Consider the following 17,452-nt stretch of genomic DNA (forward strand, 5'->3'; position numbering starts at 1 on the left):
TGACGATTTTGAAGTAAAAAATATCAATAGGAAGTTTAGATTAGCTTAAGAATATTTTTAGGGACACGAATTTCGATACGTACTTCACAATATCGATACTTTTGACATTCGATGCCGTTATTTTATACTCGATACTTTTTGGCATCGAGTACTTTTACCGCAGTATCGTAAAGAATTTCAAGTAAAAGATGGCGAAATACGTGCATGGTAAGAGGTAATCGATCAAATAAACAGTCATGTACGTTTGTCTCTTTCTAATTTGTTTCACGAATCGGAACAAATTCTGCGCTGACAAAATGTCTGTTATTTTGTCACAGTCTAATTTGTTTTGCGAATTGGAACAAATTTTTCGCTGAAAGATGTTTAGTCATTTTATTCAGAAAAAGCAGACAACTATCTTCACAATCAAGGTTGCTATGGATCATTCCTGTGTCGGATTTACATAGAACGCTTCAGCGCTTCGCTTTGCCAGATGAATTTTTAGATGCGGTATTGCTACACAACTTTTTTGGAACGTAAAACGAAGCAAAAATTTCACAGATCGTGTCGGGTACCCGATTGTAGAGCGATACTTCATGTGAGTACTGTATCGATATCGTGTCCCTAACTATTCCATTCTTTGCTAGCCAGTTAGTCGACTAGTTAATTAATCGCACTCAATAATAAACTCATAAAAGCTAATCTTCATTTTCACGTGTGTCCTGTCCGTAGAATCAAGTTTATAAGCAGTCAAACCTTGCAGCTAGTCATCTTTTTTACGCTTTTTAACGTCGTTACTTCTTTATTTCGTCTTTCCTACAGATGAAAGGAAAAAAATTATCGATTTCAAAATTACCGACTATCGAAGACGAAAACTTAGGCCAAATTTATATATAAAGGGATTTTGTATTTATCCACTAATCGGTAATTAAAAAACTAGATTTTATATATAAATTTTTTCCTTCAACAATCGTGTACGTAAATACAAAACGCGATATACCTCCGAGGAGATTTAGGACGATTTCCATTTTACGTCGTGCTCCATTTTAATTTGGCCTATAAATCGGCGGGATGTAGGTCTCCATGTTGTATATCGGCTACGAACAGCAGTTGCAAGGCAGCAGACGAATTGTTGTTGAGAACGTTTTTGATGGCAGTATTATGCAAGGAGTGTTTTGCCAAACAATTGCCGAGTGGCAACAACGCTTATAAAAACTGTTTCTGAATTATTTTAATGTTTCTTTTCCAGGGCCTTGAACCCAGGGCTTTCGCTGGGGCGAGCTTGCATGATACTACTACACCACGGCGACGGCGTGTTCAAGTAAACATATACAACATTCCGTTTCTCCATGATACGGCTTAATGTAAATTAGACTGGGCTGGTACCCATGTGAAATAAAAAATTGCAAAAATTCGCCCCGAAAACGCGATATCCAGGTCATAAGAAAACGTTCAAGAAATTTTTTTCTTATCCCTTTGTAAACCAAATTTAAAGTTCTTTTATTTGAAAATATCTATTTTCCTCCTTTATAATTCATTTTCTTTGTAAAACTGCTTTCGATATGCATTTTGCTTCCACAATTGAAGCATGATTTCTTGGTCATTCTTGAGTTTTTCTTTAAGGGTCCAAGAACGGCTCAACAAATGCTTGCAGGCTTAAATTTGAGGGGGCAGCACAGATCTCAAAAAAATTTGATAAAGAAAAAGGAAAATATAAATTTCCAAATAAAGAGTTTGGCTTACAAGAGGAATATAAAAAATTTCTTGAGCGTTTTTTGTAATCTGGATAGAGCGCCTAAGTTTGGGGTTTATGTGGAAAGGATCTTGGTTTGATTTTTCATTTTATTTTTTGCTTGATCCTAACAAATACAGCCGAAACTGTTTTTCCGTAATAACTTTGTTGTTTGACATCTGACTTTTAAATTTGATATGTAATATATTCTGTCTTAGATATCTCTATAAGTCCTTTTGATGTCCTTTTGAGCTCTGCAATCGTTTTCACATCTCGTTTCTTCATAGTTTGGTGAAACGAAAATCATACTTTGAGGAGCTACAACTGGTTTAGTAGACAAACCCCCAGCGGGGTAGTGGACTTCGAATATACCCGTGGTAGGTATGACAAAAATTATGACATCAATTTTAGAAATCAGATGTTAAATAACCAAGTTAAAACACAAAATACGTTTTGGCTGTATTTGCAAGGATCAAAAAAAATTTTTTTAGACCTTGTCAACATAATACCGATTTCACACAGAGGGATAATGAAATAATTAGTAAATTTTTCTACATTAAAGCCCTTATTGAACTCAATCTTCCATATAAAATACAAATTCCTAATTATCTCATTATTGCTTGATTGAATGCATAATGGAGTCAAAAATTTAGTACGTTTTGCTTGATGGGTTCGATTTTATTGTCGATGTAACAAATGGCAATCAAAAATAAATTATTTTCAACAATTTACGAAAAATAGAAAAACTCCAAAAAAAATTAAAAAAAAATGTTTTTGTTGCATTTGTAGTAAAACATAAAATGGCTTTTTCAAAAATAGGCACATATTTTTTCTAAAAGCGTAATTTTTTTTTTTTTTTTGAGGCTGCTGACAGATCATGGCTCAATTACATGGTTGGCTCATCTCGTCAGCTGATTTTATTTTTTTTTTTTCATTTCCCTGGTATAGGGATTGTCAAAAGGAGATGGCAAACGCAAAATGTAATCAACCCATTGACAATCATTTACTGCCGTGGTGCTCAATTTTTTATAAAAAAACATAGTTTCAAATCACTTTGTTATTTTTTTAGTAAACTCGCATAATTTATTGCATTATTTTTCCACAACACAGGAAGAATTGCAAATTTGTATGTTTTCCCTCCATTTCATTCGCCTCAAACCAACACGCAAATTGTGACAATCTGTGCAAAGATATGTTATTGCTGTAGATATGAGCCAACCATATAGTTGCACCATGGTCATAACAAACCGAGATGGTCGGGCTTGGTACCGGAACGTACCGGAACTGCATCGGGCGAAGGACCATCAACATCGATAACACTCGCCAAGGCCTTCCGGGAGTGTCCTTATCGCTACAACAACAACAACAACAACAACATATGACAGATGTTCTCTGTAGGAAGCAAGTGGCCCTGTGGGAAAAGCAAAACTTAATTATTTCATTAAACAAAATTGTGATTCAATTAAGTTTCTGTGTGAAATCGGTAGAAGTTTAAAATTTAGGGGCGGAATTTGGACTTTCCACCCAGTCTAATGTACGTGAGTATCGGTTTGTATTCCAATTCGGATTTGGCGCGCTAAACCTTTTTTATACATTTTTTTTATATTAATTGCACCACACGGAAATCAAAACCAAATCTTCATATACTTTTACTTTTTTAACTTTTTTATTCAATATTTTTTTTTTTTTTTTTTGAATTTTACATTCTTCATTAATTTATAAGCATTCATTATTAAATATACATATATATATATATGTATTTATATATAAAGTTTCTATTATTATAGTACTTTACAAACTTGCATAAAATAGTAAAATCATAAATTCAAACATAATTCAAATTTAATATAATTTATTTAATATGCAATTTGAAACGATCCATTGTAAAAAAATGTTTGTGTTTGCCTTTTTTGATAAACGTATTAAGCATTATGTTTAAATTGTTAAATTTTTTTTTTCTTTTTTCTTTCTTTGCTTATTCGCGTTATTTAAGTAAATCAATTGATAAGCAAAATTTGTTTTCGTATGTTTGTATGTAAAATGGTAAATATTAATTGTGAGCTATATGTATATAAGCATGTAATTATTTGCAAGCAAATTACAAACTATTCTGTGCTGTTTGTGTAATCGGATATATGCATAAATATATATGTGTGAGCTGGAAAGCGTGCGTTTGTCTTTCTGTGGTTCAAGTTTTGTTGCGCAATCTTAAATACGTGTAACGCCATATAAAAGCTATGTTGATTAATATTCGGTTTATTTGAATCTCTGAAGAATTTATCCAAAACATATCTGTTTTTTTTTAATTTGAAATCCGTAGACATTTAAAGATACATAGCCAAAATGTATCTATGATTTGCATAAATGTCTTTTTCTTTTCTAATTATTTATACTTGGGGTAATCACAGTTGGGTGACAAAATTAATATCTGGCATCATTGGCCAGGTATTACACCAGCTTAACGCGTAAGAACTAATACCGCTATGTAGATCGTGTTTGTCAACTCGTGAGGAATTTGCAAACATAGGCAGTTGGCAGGGTTTTGAGTGGGTTAAAATTAACAGACGGGGTAAAACCCTGCATAACACGAAATTGTGATTACCCTTATTGCAGTATGTGCTAATATACATTAAAGCCATAGATAAGCATGCATTTGGGTGCCATCTTATTGAAACTTAAATCCTCCATGTACAGCCAATTAATAAAAAAAATATTTCTATAAAGCATTCCAAAATCAGAGAACATATGACAATAGAGAACCACCAACAGAACGAATAGTGGGAAACAGTAAACCATCAAATCGCGGGTAGGTAATTAACCATTGGGGAAATGTGGCATGAAATTCATCAATTCCAACGCTAGAAAAATTGTATTTTTATATAATAACAATTTAACTATTTTTTTACGTTTTCAGTCACATTTTTGTGAAACGTTAACGAAAACACCGCGTTTTTTGCAAATCTTCAGTTTGACAATTGCTATTGCTGTCCGTCGTTGGCGATTCTCTATAGTTTTACTTCTCTGCACAAAATTCAAATTTTTGGATTTTTTGCCTTCTACTTTTTAAAGCTGCAAATTTATTGATTTGTTGCACCTTTTCACATTTACATATATACCACTCTTCGAACATATGTCTTTTTGCGTTTAGTAGACACTTAAAAATGATGTACATACAATGGAACAATTTTCCATCATACCTTGTCCAATCTGGTTTGGTTTTCGGTGTAGTGTCATCTTCAGCGTCATTTTTCGTACTTACTTCAAAGCATCGGCTAACTATGATAGTTCGTCCACAACCAGCTGTTGGTACCTTACACCTGTTCGCTATAGCACTAGCTGAGAACTAGTCGCAAATTAATATAAAGCGAGACCATTTTCACCCCCAATGGCATAGCAATATCATCTAATGATTTAAATCAGTGATGTGTGAAGCCAACAGAGCTTTGAATACAAACACACGATTTTTTGTAGTAGTGTGTGTGTGTGCACAAGAGAATGTTGAACAAATTTTGAGCATACCCTTTATGCCAGAAGTTCAAGCGAAAGCTGATTCACATCTTGCTCTACTGAAAAAAGTCGCTGCGCTAGCAGGACATGTAGGTGAAAGCCGAAAGAAATTTCGACGCTCTTCGAAGCTCTTGAGGGCATTTCTAGTGTAGCTCTAGTAAGCTAGATAAGTTTAGACCAGAGGTCGTCAGCTAGTATAATAATTATTTGCGCTCAATTCATAGTTTCGAAACTCTCGCTTGTGTTCGCTAAAACATTTGAAGCTCTTTCGAAAATTTTAGATTTTTAATCTATTTATTTTTAACTAAAATGCATTGGCTTCGAAATTCCTAAAAGGAAATAAATGAAGTTGACTACCTTTTTGCTAAGGACCGCAGTACAGATTTGTAAATTGTGTAATCGAGTAAAAAGCTACATTTTACCCTATGCACAATGCGCAATTTTTTCTTTTAAAGTATAAGTTAGTGTTACCACATTTGTTCATTTGAACACAAAATTACCCATTTTGTTCAATTTTCGTTTTATCGGCTTTCAACTACATATACTTTCATAAAAAAATCAACAACAAAAAGAACGTTTTGCGTATAACGTAAAGTTTGACATTCCCTTCGGAGGTGCTTGGGTATATGAAGAGGTTTTCTTTCATGTTTACTTAAGTATAATTACAACAAAAAATTTTCATAAATTTAATTTAATGTTTTACAAACATGTTTTGTTGGCCGTTTTAAGAACACAAAATGCAACAAAACAAATATTAAGAAATATGAATTAAAAACAATTTACAATTACAACAATTAACTTGTTTGAACAAATAAAACAACTTGAACATTAAACTAAGCTTAATTTGTAAATATTCCTGGCTAAATACATACATACAACGAAAGGATCATCGATTCAAACATTCTAGTAGCGCAATGATTTCAAAACCAGTCAGAAATATGAGACTCATAAATATGATCATATATGAGTTTATTATGACTCCGATAATTGGAATTATGAGTCTTCCGCTTATAAAAGGTGTAAGCGTTTCCCACTGAGGACTCCTTTCCGACTCTTTTATGGCTCCGAATGTTTCCTTTGATGCTTATAAGCAAACAACGAAAAAGGACTACTTATGGATTTAAACCGAATAGCTCATTTACTAAATGTTTGAAGAATCGACATACAATGTAATGAAAATTTGATCATCTATGTACGATTACGAATCGTTCACTCAAACAGGTTAATGGGATTGGAATATTTTCCACAGTAGGCATATCAGAAGTAAATGATGTCTAAAATCAACATAACCGGAAGGTTGAGAAAATCCTTTCTTAAGCAGTTGTGCTAGCTCCGGAGCCCACATTCGCAACACGCCTTAATCGTTCAGGGAGTGAAGTTTTTTGGACTGTGCAACTGACAAACGTGATAATACAACGGTTGGGCATTAAATTAGTGATTTCTAAACTAAAAGAACTCTGCCGTTCAAAAAAAACAAAAACAAAGCATAAAAAGGCCCGCAGAGACATGCACAAAGATTTTGCAAATTACTATGCCAATAACTGCCCGGAGAATCCCGTTCTCAATGGCAAATGCCCGAAACTCGAAGTAGTGAAAAGCACTCTCCCCAAGGGTATGTGCGTCACTCTGGCACAACTTCGATATGGATACTGTTAATAGGTTAAACTCTAACTTATCCAGAATCACCCACACCTTCACAATGTATATCCCGCTTGTAACGTGCCCCCACATGACATCACCCATCTTTTCAATTGCAATGTGGAATCAACACCCTTATGCTCATATGTCTTTGGTCCAACCCTGTTGAAACTACAATTTTTCTTAGACTTCCGTTAGAGGATATTGAGGACAATATGTGAGTGATCGCACCAACAACAACAACAAAACCGGGAAAGGTTCATATGTCTGATATTTCTTTCCCACATTCAAGACACTATCGAAGAAAAAAAAAAAAATTCTTAGTTGACAATCGTATGTACTGAGTTGCGTAGAGTTGAGCGCAAATAAGCACATGGAGGATTATTTTTAACAAACAATGCCTTATTAAATCGTTTTCGACCCCTTTTGATTGCTAAAGAGTGATTAATCACTTCGCGATTAAGTTCCTTCCAGTGACTACCTCGTGTACTTTCGAAGCGATGTATTGAAGATACAATAACAAAATATATAGCAATCACAAATTGATTATAAATACGAGTCGAAGAAGACTAAAATGTGATTACAAAATGGAGTTTTAATAGGGTATCATTCTTTAACCAGAAAAGAGACTCTATGATTGGATTTATAATTGCGGGACTCTATATGTATGTGATTTTCTTTGAACTGCAATATACTTCTCTTTCGTCATTCGTATACAATACCAACATGTATGTATGTAGGTGAACAGGCTTACTTAATGCATATTATAATAAAATAATTGCAAACAAAATTTTAATATGATAACATTTATAACTAAAAACGAATACATGTGTGTTGGTATGTACATTAGATATCTGAATTATTTGCAATTTTGTACACATGTACGTAAATAAATATATATGAAGGTAGGAGTTATATAAATAAACATGCATTATAAATAAAAATTTGTAAAACAAATGATGTGCACACAATACAAAATAAGTTGATTTTATATATTGAAGATTTGTCTTGAACAATATTGAAAAAATATGCGCTTTTTTAATTAATTAATATTCAAAGACCTTTCGCGCATTTTTGTTTTTTAATAATAATAATTACAAGTTATGCGGTGTACACAATTTTTAGTTTCTTCTCTATCTTTTATTAAAAACTTTATAATGAATTCGTTTGTATGTATATAACTAGGTACATATATGCAGTTTCATTATAATTCGTATTATCAGTTTGTATATGCATATATGTATGTATTGAAGTGGTGATATGGAAGTGCTTCGGCCTGCTGCATTTCTTTTCCGCCTTTTCAATTTGCTCGATTTATTTCGCTCAAACGTACACTTTCATATTTGTAAGTATGTATAACCGATTTACTGCCAAGCACCAACTGTATAATTGTCTATGTAGTGGCCCACACGTCGTTTACGTCCACCTGAGAAAAGTGCAATATAAAGTTAGTGGGCATTTTTATACAATTTATTATAAGATATTTTAAACAATTACAAATAATAAATAAAATAGTAAATAAGTAACTGTGACGTACATGGACACAAAAAAATAATAATATCTGATAGACAAGTTCAATAAGATATACTTCAATAAACATTTAATAGGCTATTTATACTCGTCTGCTGTTCAATTAAAAAGTTTTCAATCTTCATTGAAATTAAAAATAAAATTCTATTATAGATAAGGTATATCTTTTTATATCATACTTGAAAATTTAAACTTACATACATACTATATACAGTGGTGTTCACCTGAATAGCACACTTTAGTTAAATTTTCTTCCATATGAAAATAGTTATTGTTTATTCGTTTAACAGAAGAAAGGCAAATTTCAAACTCCACTGAATGGGCTATAAAAAGTTGAGTACTCAGAAAAGGTTTTTTAAATAGTTATAAGACTTAAAGATTCATTTTTTATTTTTTTAGATTTCTGTGAATTTTTTTTATTAAGCACTGAACTTACATTCTTACATGCAACGCCTTTTTTTGCCCCAACCGAAATAGTTATGCGTTGCGATAATGTAAAACATGTGTGCAAACGTCAAACCGAAATGTCACGCAGAACAAAAACTGGAAATGGTTTTCACGCAGCAAATTCAATTTCGGTTGCTCTCATACAAGTTGTATGTGCATGAGACATTTTTAACAGAAAATGACTTGTATGCGTTTATATTAGGTTTGCAGAACGGCAACATTGTGGTTAAGTACAAGTGTATTGACTGTCAGAAAGGCACTCGACTAAGTTGTCATAACGGGAAAATCTTCGGTTGAAAACAGTCGATTGGGGTTCTGTGTAGGGGCAGGGAAAGATTGAAACAGGGTTTATGTAGTCACAAAAGCGTTGCCGTGTTCCGTAACATTTTAATTTTATATCATGGTGAAAACTTTCCAGTTCAGAATTAGAGATTTTCATCAAAATTTACTTTATTACCTGAGGTTACTTCTCTAAGTCTTAAAAGCATAGAAGACGTAGAGTTTTTCAAGTAGTTGTTAAAAAGCTTTTTAAACGCAACAACAAATGATATGGGCAAGCTATTTTCTAGGTTTTCTATATTTTCTATACCCGACTCCATTAAATTTGTTTAATACAAGAATGTGGTAACAGCATTTTTAAATAAAAAAAACAACTATATTATTGCAGAAGCGTATTTCATAATTTGGTTTATTTCTACACTCGCAGCACCGTTTTTTTTGCGCGGGACTTTCACAGTGCCATAAGTTAAGGCTGATTTACAGATACGCTTTGGTGGTGTTGCTTCGATCTGACGCTTTGGCAGGCCCATAACATATCAATGGAACTTCCTGCAATTTTTTGTGCTTTGAAGCCATCATTTGCACATATCTTCCATTATTTATATTTCCGCGGTAATTTATTAAACTTTTTAATTTTTAAATACTACTAAATTTTTTTCAAACTATCAAATGCAACTCAGCTTAAAATAGTCTTACGTAACACAAATGCAACTCTAGACCTGAGATTTGCATCAGGTGAGCGAGGCTAAGTTTGACGTTTATCGCTTAGTTGACACACTTAGTATAGCACACTATGAAAGGAAAATTATGTTTTTAGCTCAGAGTAAATGTAAAAAATGTATGAGTTTAACCCCCCATGTTAGGTAAACTCTGAGTTTAAAAGTTAACTTATCGTTCTGCTAGTGGGTCTTATGGTATTGTATATATTTTAATTCAAATTCAAGAAAAAAGTGGTGAACAAACAGTTAATCACCCCTATTCTGCATTTCAATTACCTTCCCGTTCTACGCTCCGCTTTAATCGAAGTTTGGTATTCTGCATTACGACGGAATCGTAAAGAGAAGAGGAAGAGCAAATGATTTTTCGAAATCAGCTGTTGGTACGGAATGTGTGAACATTGGAACAAAATAAATTAAAGAAAATTTGTAAAAAAACACTGAAAAACGTTTATATTTTATTGTCCACGCCATTTTGTACAAAAAAAGCAATAGAATATATTGCCGCAGTGTTATATTTTTTTGAGTGAAGTGCTTTCATAATTGTAAGTGTGTTTTTGTCGTTCTTTTGGCCAATTCCCTGCCGTGGCCACCGAGTTTTGTTAAAACGGATTCCTGCACGAATATAGTTGACATTTTCTGAATTTTAAGGATGCTAATTTCATTGCACTGGCCTAAATTACTTTATAAAGGTTTATTTATTCTTTCCGCAAGGATTGTTTACGTTTTCGCTTCACCTTCCTCTACGCCGGCAGCTTGCTTTGGCATATAACTGGACCCAACGAACAGACACAAATTATAGCTGTCTATTATAATGGAATCAATAGCCGCGGCGTTATTTGTGGAGTTGGAAAGCAACGCATACGAAAATGGCCAGGCGAGAATGGAAAGGCAAATACTGCGAGATTTGTGTAATCTATTTGAGATGAGTGACGAATTGTAAGCTTAAAAGTGGTAAAGTTTAATGACATATTTTCTTATCTAGGTTCAAAAAAAACTTTCGACTTAACAAGGATGCTTTCAAGTATGTATTAGATACTTTTGCGGGACAAATACGTCCAAGGACTTCGACATCGACATGTTGTTTTTGACCTGGAAACATATAAAAAACAATCATCATCAAGCCTTCTACGTTTCTTAACAAGTTTTACTTACATTTTTGTTAAAATTCTGTTATAAATTAATAAAAAAAATAAAAAGAATATATTTTTCCGCCAACTAATTTGCAACTTAGAAAAACGGAACTACGATCGAAATGCAGAATACAAAAAATCGAACGATTCGAAGTTGGATCGAAAGAGATTGGAACACATAATACCAAAATTGCCAAATCGAAAAAATTCCAATCCAAGTCGAAATGCAGAATAGGGCTGAATAATACTAAAAAAAAGCCAAATTGAGCTCTTCGGCTGAGCACCACTGTACATGCGTTTCATACACATATTCAAAAGAAATACATATATAGGTTTATTGATGAATACGCACTACGTATGAGTTAATGTATTATTGCAAATACTTTATAAAATACTTTATAAATTTCCTTGTACTTATAACACGTGCTTACTAAATAACACTGTACAAAAGCATTTTTGGGAAGCAATAACTACAATTAAGAATGAAAGCCCTACATCCTTTAAGTAAAATCTTGAAATCGTTTTCCATTTACATTGGTCAAATTGCTATATGCTAAGGTAATTTAAGCTTTGCAATTTGTCTAAGTGTTTTTAGAAATAAACAAATAAAATACCTGTAATACCCAGTTGGGGTATAATGATAAAACTTAAATTTGTAGAATATTTTAAAATATCTCACAAAACCGTATTTTTTTCCTTTTGTTTAAAGATTGTTCGTATAAGTTAGCACTTAAGAGGTAGCTAAAATATTAAATTTAAAAAAATACGTTTGATCCAAAACCCAAAAAAAAAAAAAAAATTATTGAATTGATGTATAGTGTTCTTACATAAATTATTGTTGAAAATGGGAGGTTGAGCATATTAAATATTGCAACTTAATGGTAACGTGACGGAGTATTCCAGATTCGAAATGAAGGGTGATTAACTTAGGCTAAAATATATGTATGTCGCTATGAGTATGATTTAATTGTACGTACGTACATATACACATTAGATAAGCAATATGACAAAAACAATTTTAAAATACAATAGACAAATAAGACTTCGAAATATATATACCTCTTGTTCAGAATCAATTTCTCAACTAGTCGTCTGGTCTTGAATAGTCACTATTCGAATTCAAACAACTAGTCATGATGATGATAATCGATTATTTTACTAAATAACTTTTTCTAATCGACCAATCGATTATTCGATTATCAAGAGATTTACTTCGAAAGCACATAAAGACAATACACTATTTAATCAACCTCATAAACAAAAAGTGTTGGAGCTTTAAATAGATATACCTACATTGGACATTTTTTTGGTTAACTTAAATAGTTGTTTTGTACTTTCCAAAAACGCATACAAAGATATTTATATTTTAATATATGATGTAAAAATTGAAACTAAACTGAAAATCTTAAAACAAATGTATAAATAACTTCGAATTTTTTAAATACGTACTTTTCTAAACAATAACATTCAATGGGACTTTTCTTTGCTTGATTTCAAACGCACTTGCAATTTTTTCGACTGCGATCAGTAGTGTTGTTGTAGGTAGTAGGCGGTGATATTAAAGTTGATATATATTAAATAGTAGAGCGAGGTGTGTGTTGTTGTTCGATATATACTTATACATATATTTTTGCTTTAACATGATTAACAAGCATTCGTACAACAATACAAACATTATTATTAAAGTTTACAATTTTCTTTGTTTTTTTTTTTTTGAATAAAAAAAACACAATAATATTATTAGCATGTACTGTAGCGGATTTTCGGTTTGGTTTTTTAAAATAAAACGAACAACAATTGGTTGGTTTGTTTTGTTGGTGTGTTCTTGGTGTATTGGTTCACATAATTTATTTACGTTGATTCAGGCGGTTTACACGTACTGAAAGTAGATAAAAACACGTGGAAGAGAGAAAGAGAAAAAAACAAGAAAACAAAAACATTGATTAGTCAAACATACAGACAAATAACATATGGTTTAAAAAGGTAAGCAAATTTTAGTTAAACAACAACTAACGACAAGAAATTGCAGGCGGTTTTTGGGTTTATTTTTGTATTTAGTAATAACAGAGCATCAGCAGGGTTTCATATTTGTTATTAATTTTTAAGGATTTGTTTAATTTTCTAAAGGCAAGAACGGATTGTAGGGTATAATTGCAATGGCGTTTTTGTTAAATTTCGGCGCATTCTGTAGCATTTTTTTCATTTCAGCTAACGAATAATGACTTAAGTCCAACGTTGATTAAAAAAGAGGAACTTCATGAACTCAGTGTTGACTTCCGAATTTAACTTCGAAAATTGAAATGCTTAAGACAGATGTTAATATACAAATACAATAAAATAGAATTTGAATTAAAATAAATTGAATTAAAAAAATATCTTAAAATATAAAAATGTTAAATGAAACTTAAGCATTAATAGTTTCTCAAACATCAATTTGAAAGATTTTAGTCGAATAGTGTTACAAAATTAAAGCACAAACGCAAATGCAACATCAAACATTTAAAAATATATTACGAACTTTTAATTGACTCTCCACATCCGCGTCGATCAAGAATGCAAAGTGTATAAGTGTGTACATTTTAGCAGTCAGATTTGCTTTGGGGTAGGGATCTGTACTTTAATTTCACACCTGTTTTTCACGAAGGTTTATATTCATTTTAATTTTATAGATTTTTTATAATATTTTTCTTTTTATTACTTTCCATTGCTATTTTGTTGAAGTATTGTATAGCTTGTTATGTACTAATATATGATTTTACTGTTTTATAAAATTATTTGTAAAATAATAAAATTATGTTTATATATATTTGATTCGAATTTTGCGTTGTTTAAATTTTTTAATGTTTGACTGCAGTGAGTGATAGTTTTATTATATCTGTTGTGGCTGTGTTAATTTTGTGGGTTGGCTATTTCATCTGAAGTTTTTCTTTATATATTTTTTGAGTATCGTTAATATTTCACTTAATAATTTAAATCGCAGTTTTCTTCCTGAATAAGAAATTAAACAAAATATTTTTGTAGTATTTGTAATACACATATATATTTTTTTTGCTTGCTTATGTTGTATTAAGTTATGTGGCATAGTGTTATATTAGTTATGTGTTTAATGTTAACAATCGCTTAAAGAAGTGCTACACCGTTAGAAAATAATCAAGTCGTTAAGATGACAAATTTCTAAGCCAAATGTGTAAACAATCTGCTTTCTACGCCTACTCCTTTACTACCCAAAAGTTAACAGCAAGTTTTATTCACTTTCACATAACGAAGACTCCCTGAGGAAGGTGCGAATAGCACCAAAACGTGTAGGGGAAAAGGAAAACTTGTTTTTTTTTGTCGCCTTATGTATTGGCCCATCAAAATTGAATTAATAATTTTTTGTTTATTGCACCACTACATTATTATATTAAGTTCTTTCTTTTTGAAGGACACTGGAACGATAGTATAAAAATGAGCCATCAGTTCTCATAGCAAAAGTTTATCAAGTAACACTTATTTTAGCGGCTAGGATGCGGCTTAATTTCTCGCGCAAGGCTTTTAGTTATAGAGTTTCTTGTGTGCCCTTCTTTATTTAGTCAATAGAAAAACTGTATTATCAAAAAGAGCGTTCGGTAGAGAAAGCATACATTATTGCACTGAAGTCTTTCCATTCTTTAATGAGCACTTTAAAAAATTCGGCTTGCAAATAAAGAGCCAGAATTTCGTGACTTTTTTGAAATTTTTACTATTATTAGATTTTTCGAATATCGAAAAATTAAGTTCAAAGAAAAAAATTTTTTTTTTCAAACAACACCGTATTGTATAATTTAATTTATTATGACGATTTGGAGTAGATTTACGCCACTAAAATCAATTTAGCAGATTTTTTGTTCTTCAATTAATAATCATTCGGTAAAATTTCTCAAGTGGTCTCAAGTGTATAAATGACAGGTTCTCAATCAGTCTAACTGATTTTTCAGTTAAAACAACTTATGCAATTGGTCCTTTCCACAGTGAACGACTGTCAATATTACGCCAATACATCTGCAAATTTTTTAGCTTATGTCCACTGCGCTCGCCACTTAGTTCTTATCAACATGGTGTCGCAGAAATCTCTGTCATATAAACAGGTTTCACTGTTAATAGAGCTATAGAATATTTGATTTAGACGATTAAAAGGGTTAAATCAGAATCAACAATTTTTGCGAAATTGATTTCACAGCCATTTTTGTTGAATTAAAAGTTTACAGAAATCTCGGTTGAATTAACCTATAATTCGACTGATTTTACCAGATTTTTTAAGTGATTAACTTCTCTGTCACGACTTTATTATTTGTATATTCAGTAAATATTTATGATAATAAGTTATATGTATATGTGCACATGCTTTTAGTAAGTACGCAAAAAATTGTTAACAAATGTGATAAGAGAAAATAATATTTAACAAAATCATGCATGCAGCGATCAAAAAAATATTATGGCAGCGTTTCTATAAAACTATAAAAAAACGAAAAATTATTAAAAGCTTACTAAAGGTACCTCTAACTGGATTTGGTTATAAAAGCAAAGAGGATAGATATAATAAGAGCCCTTACTCGTTATATTTTTGGCATTTACTCGATGTAAACTGTGAGGTAGTCGCTACTTTTTTTTTGGGCGAGATGTTTATAAATGTCTTCGATACATTTTCATGGGGTATTTGTGTTTATTTTTCCGACTGTATTTAATGAATTATTTAATTCTCTTTCCAAAAATCACGTTTGCATAAAGTGTCAACACCGCATGGATAAATGGGAGGCAATTCAAAAATGTCCCTCATAAAAAGAAGTAGCGACTACCCCACAGTTTACATCGAGTAAATGCCTAAAAAATAACGAGTGACGGCTCTTATTATATCTATCCTCTTTGATAAAAGTTTCTAGGCATGAAAAGACAATAGAGGCAGGCATTTGAAGTAACGGTAGTTTGAGTGCGTAAAGGAAATTGCTAGTTTTTTGAGATAAACAATCACGAATTAAAATTGTTATTATAAGAGTTTTTTCATATACAAGAGCGAGGAACACTCATTTGTTTGACTATTTATTATTTATGCTTCAAGTACAGCAACAGCAGCAAATACAAGTTTATAGTTTTAAGCGTTTTCAATTAATTGTTGCTTAGTTTTTGTTTCGCAGATTTTTTTTTTTTTTTTTTTTTTTTTGAGATATTTGCTAATAGTTATTGTTAAACATGCTTGAATTGCAGAAATTTACGCTTGTTTCATCGATCTACGCTTGCAGCAGCAATATATTGTACATATACTATATACATATATAATAGTTTTATAGTTATAGAGTTCATAGATACCTTGTTTAATTTTTTATAAATATATTACGCCCAGAAATCATTTAAAAATTTCTCGTGTTTAAATAAATCAGTAACAGTATCAGTATTTATCGTCTTCTTATTTTTATAGCGATGATTTTTTTGTTTTTTTTTTTCTTCAAACGCCATTCACTTGTTTACGTATAGTTAGCATATGAAAAGTATTATATGATTTAACGTAATCCTAAGTATTTTTTTCTGTGTAACATTTCATATATTTTGAAACGTGTTTTTTTAGTTGTTTTTTCTGCTTTTAAATTTTTTTTTGTGTATAGTATTGCCTGTTATAATCCAATTTTAAATGTAACCTACTGTTTGCATTTACACAATTCATACATTTCAAAACTTCTGATTTACAGTCCTTTGCCAAGTGGTTTCCGCCACATTTAACGCATATTTTTTCACCCTTACATGCCTCACTCCCATGGTCGTACGAATAACATTTCATAAACCGTGACAATGCCAAATACTCCTGCACCTTGCACCTCCGCCACTTGATTTTCAATCTTCTCTGGTCCATCATTCTTTTGAACGGTAGTGGATCACATTCCAAAACTACCATATATGTATTCTTCAATTTCATATTTCTCTTTATTTCGACTTCTGAATCTGCCTTGAATATTTCTGGATTTTGATTTTTTATTGCCTTTGTAGTACATATTCCTTTGTATGTAGGTCATAAAATTCCAAACTCTTGGGCAGATAACTTCAGGTTAAGGCGTGGCACATTTTCATTGAAAATGCCCAGAATCGGGTTTTTTGTAATTTTCGAGAGCCATGTCCGACAAAACCTTATAAAAAGTTGTTAATATGCTATTTATCTTCTAAAGTTTATTTATAACAAATAAAAGAATGGGAACAGTTTTTGGAAACGGGCGTGGCAGCGCCTCTTATTTGATCATGCATTGGGTACCGTTTCTGAAGCCGTTACTAGAATACCGTTTGACGTAACTTAAACATTTTTAAATGGGTATGGTAACCTCTTTTGACCAATGAAGAAACTCTTTACACTCATTTCTTGTACAAAGAGGAATACTTCTTATAAAAGACACCCAAAATCATTAAATAAACACCCTCCATGGTCTAAGGCAGTGGCCGTCAGCTAGTGAAATAATGATCCGCGCTCACTTCACACATATTAGCCATTATGC

At 31.8% G+C, this 17,452-nt stretch overlaps 1 long non-coding RNA gene across 5 annotated transcripts in view; it reads right to left on the reverse strand.

The window, feature by feature from the left end:
• Window positions 1–3,355: 3,355 nt before the first annotated feature.
• The window catches only part of LOC137237413 (uncharacterized), a 59,061-nt gene continuing 44,964 nt past the window's right edge, over window positions 3,356–17,452 (reverse strand). For 3 of the 5 annotated variants that reach the window (XR_010948944.1, XR_010948945.1, XR_010948946.1), the window contains 2 exons: window positions 12,411–12,840; window positions 3,356–8,282 (listed from right to left, as the gene is read on the reverse strand). This is a non-coding gene — a long non-coding RNA (uncharacterized lncRNA). Of the gene's footprint in view, window positions 8,283–12,410; window positions 12,841–13,479; window positions 13,950–16,283; window positions 16,605–17,452 lie in introns of those variants that run through there. The other 2 variants (XR_010948942.1, XR_010948943.1) reach the window with 2 other exon arrangements.

This window comes from Eurosta solidaginis, chromosome 1 (assembly GCF_040869045.1).
Source record: "Eurosta solidaginis isolate ZX-2024a chromosome 1, ASM4086904v1, whole genome shotgun sequence".
NCBI lineage: Eukaryota > Metazoa > Arthropoda > Insecta > Diptera > Tephritidae > Eurosta > Eurosta solidaginis.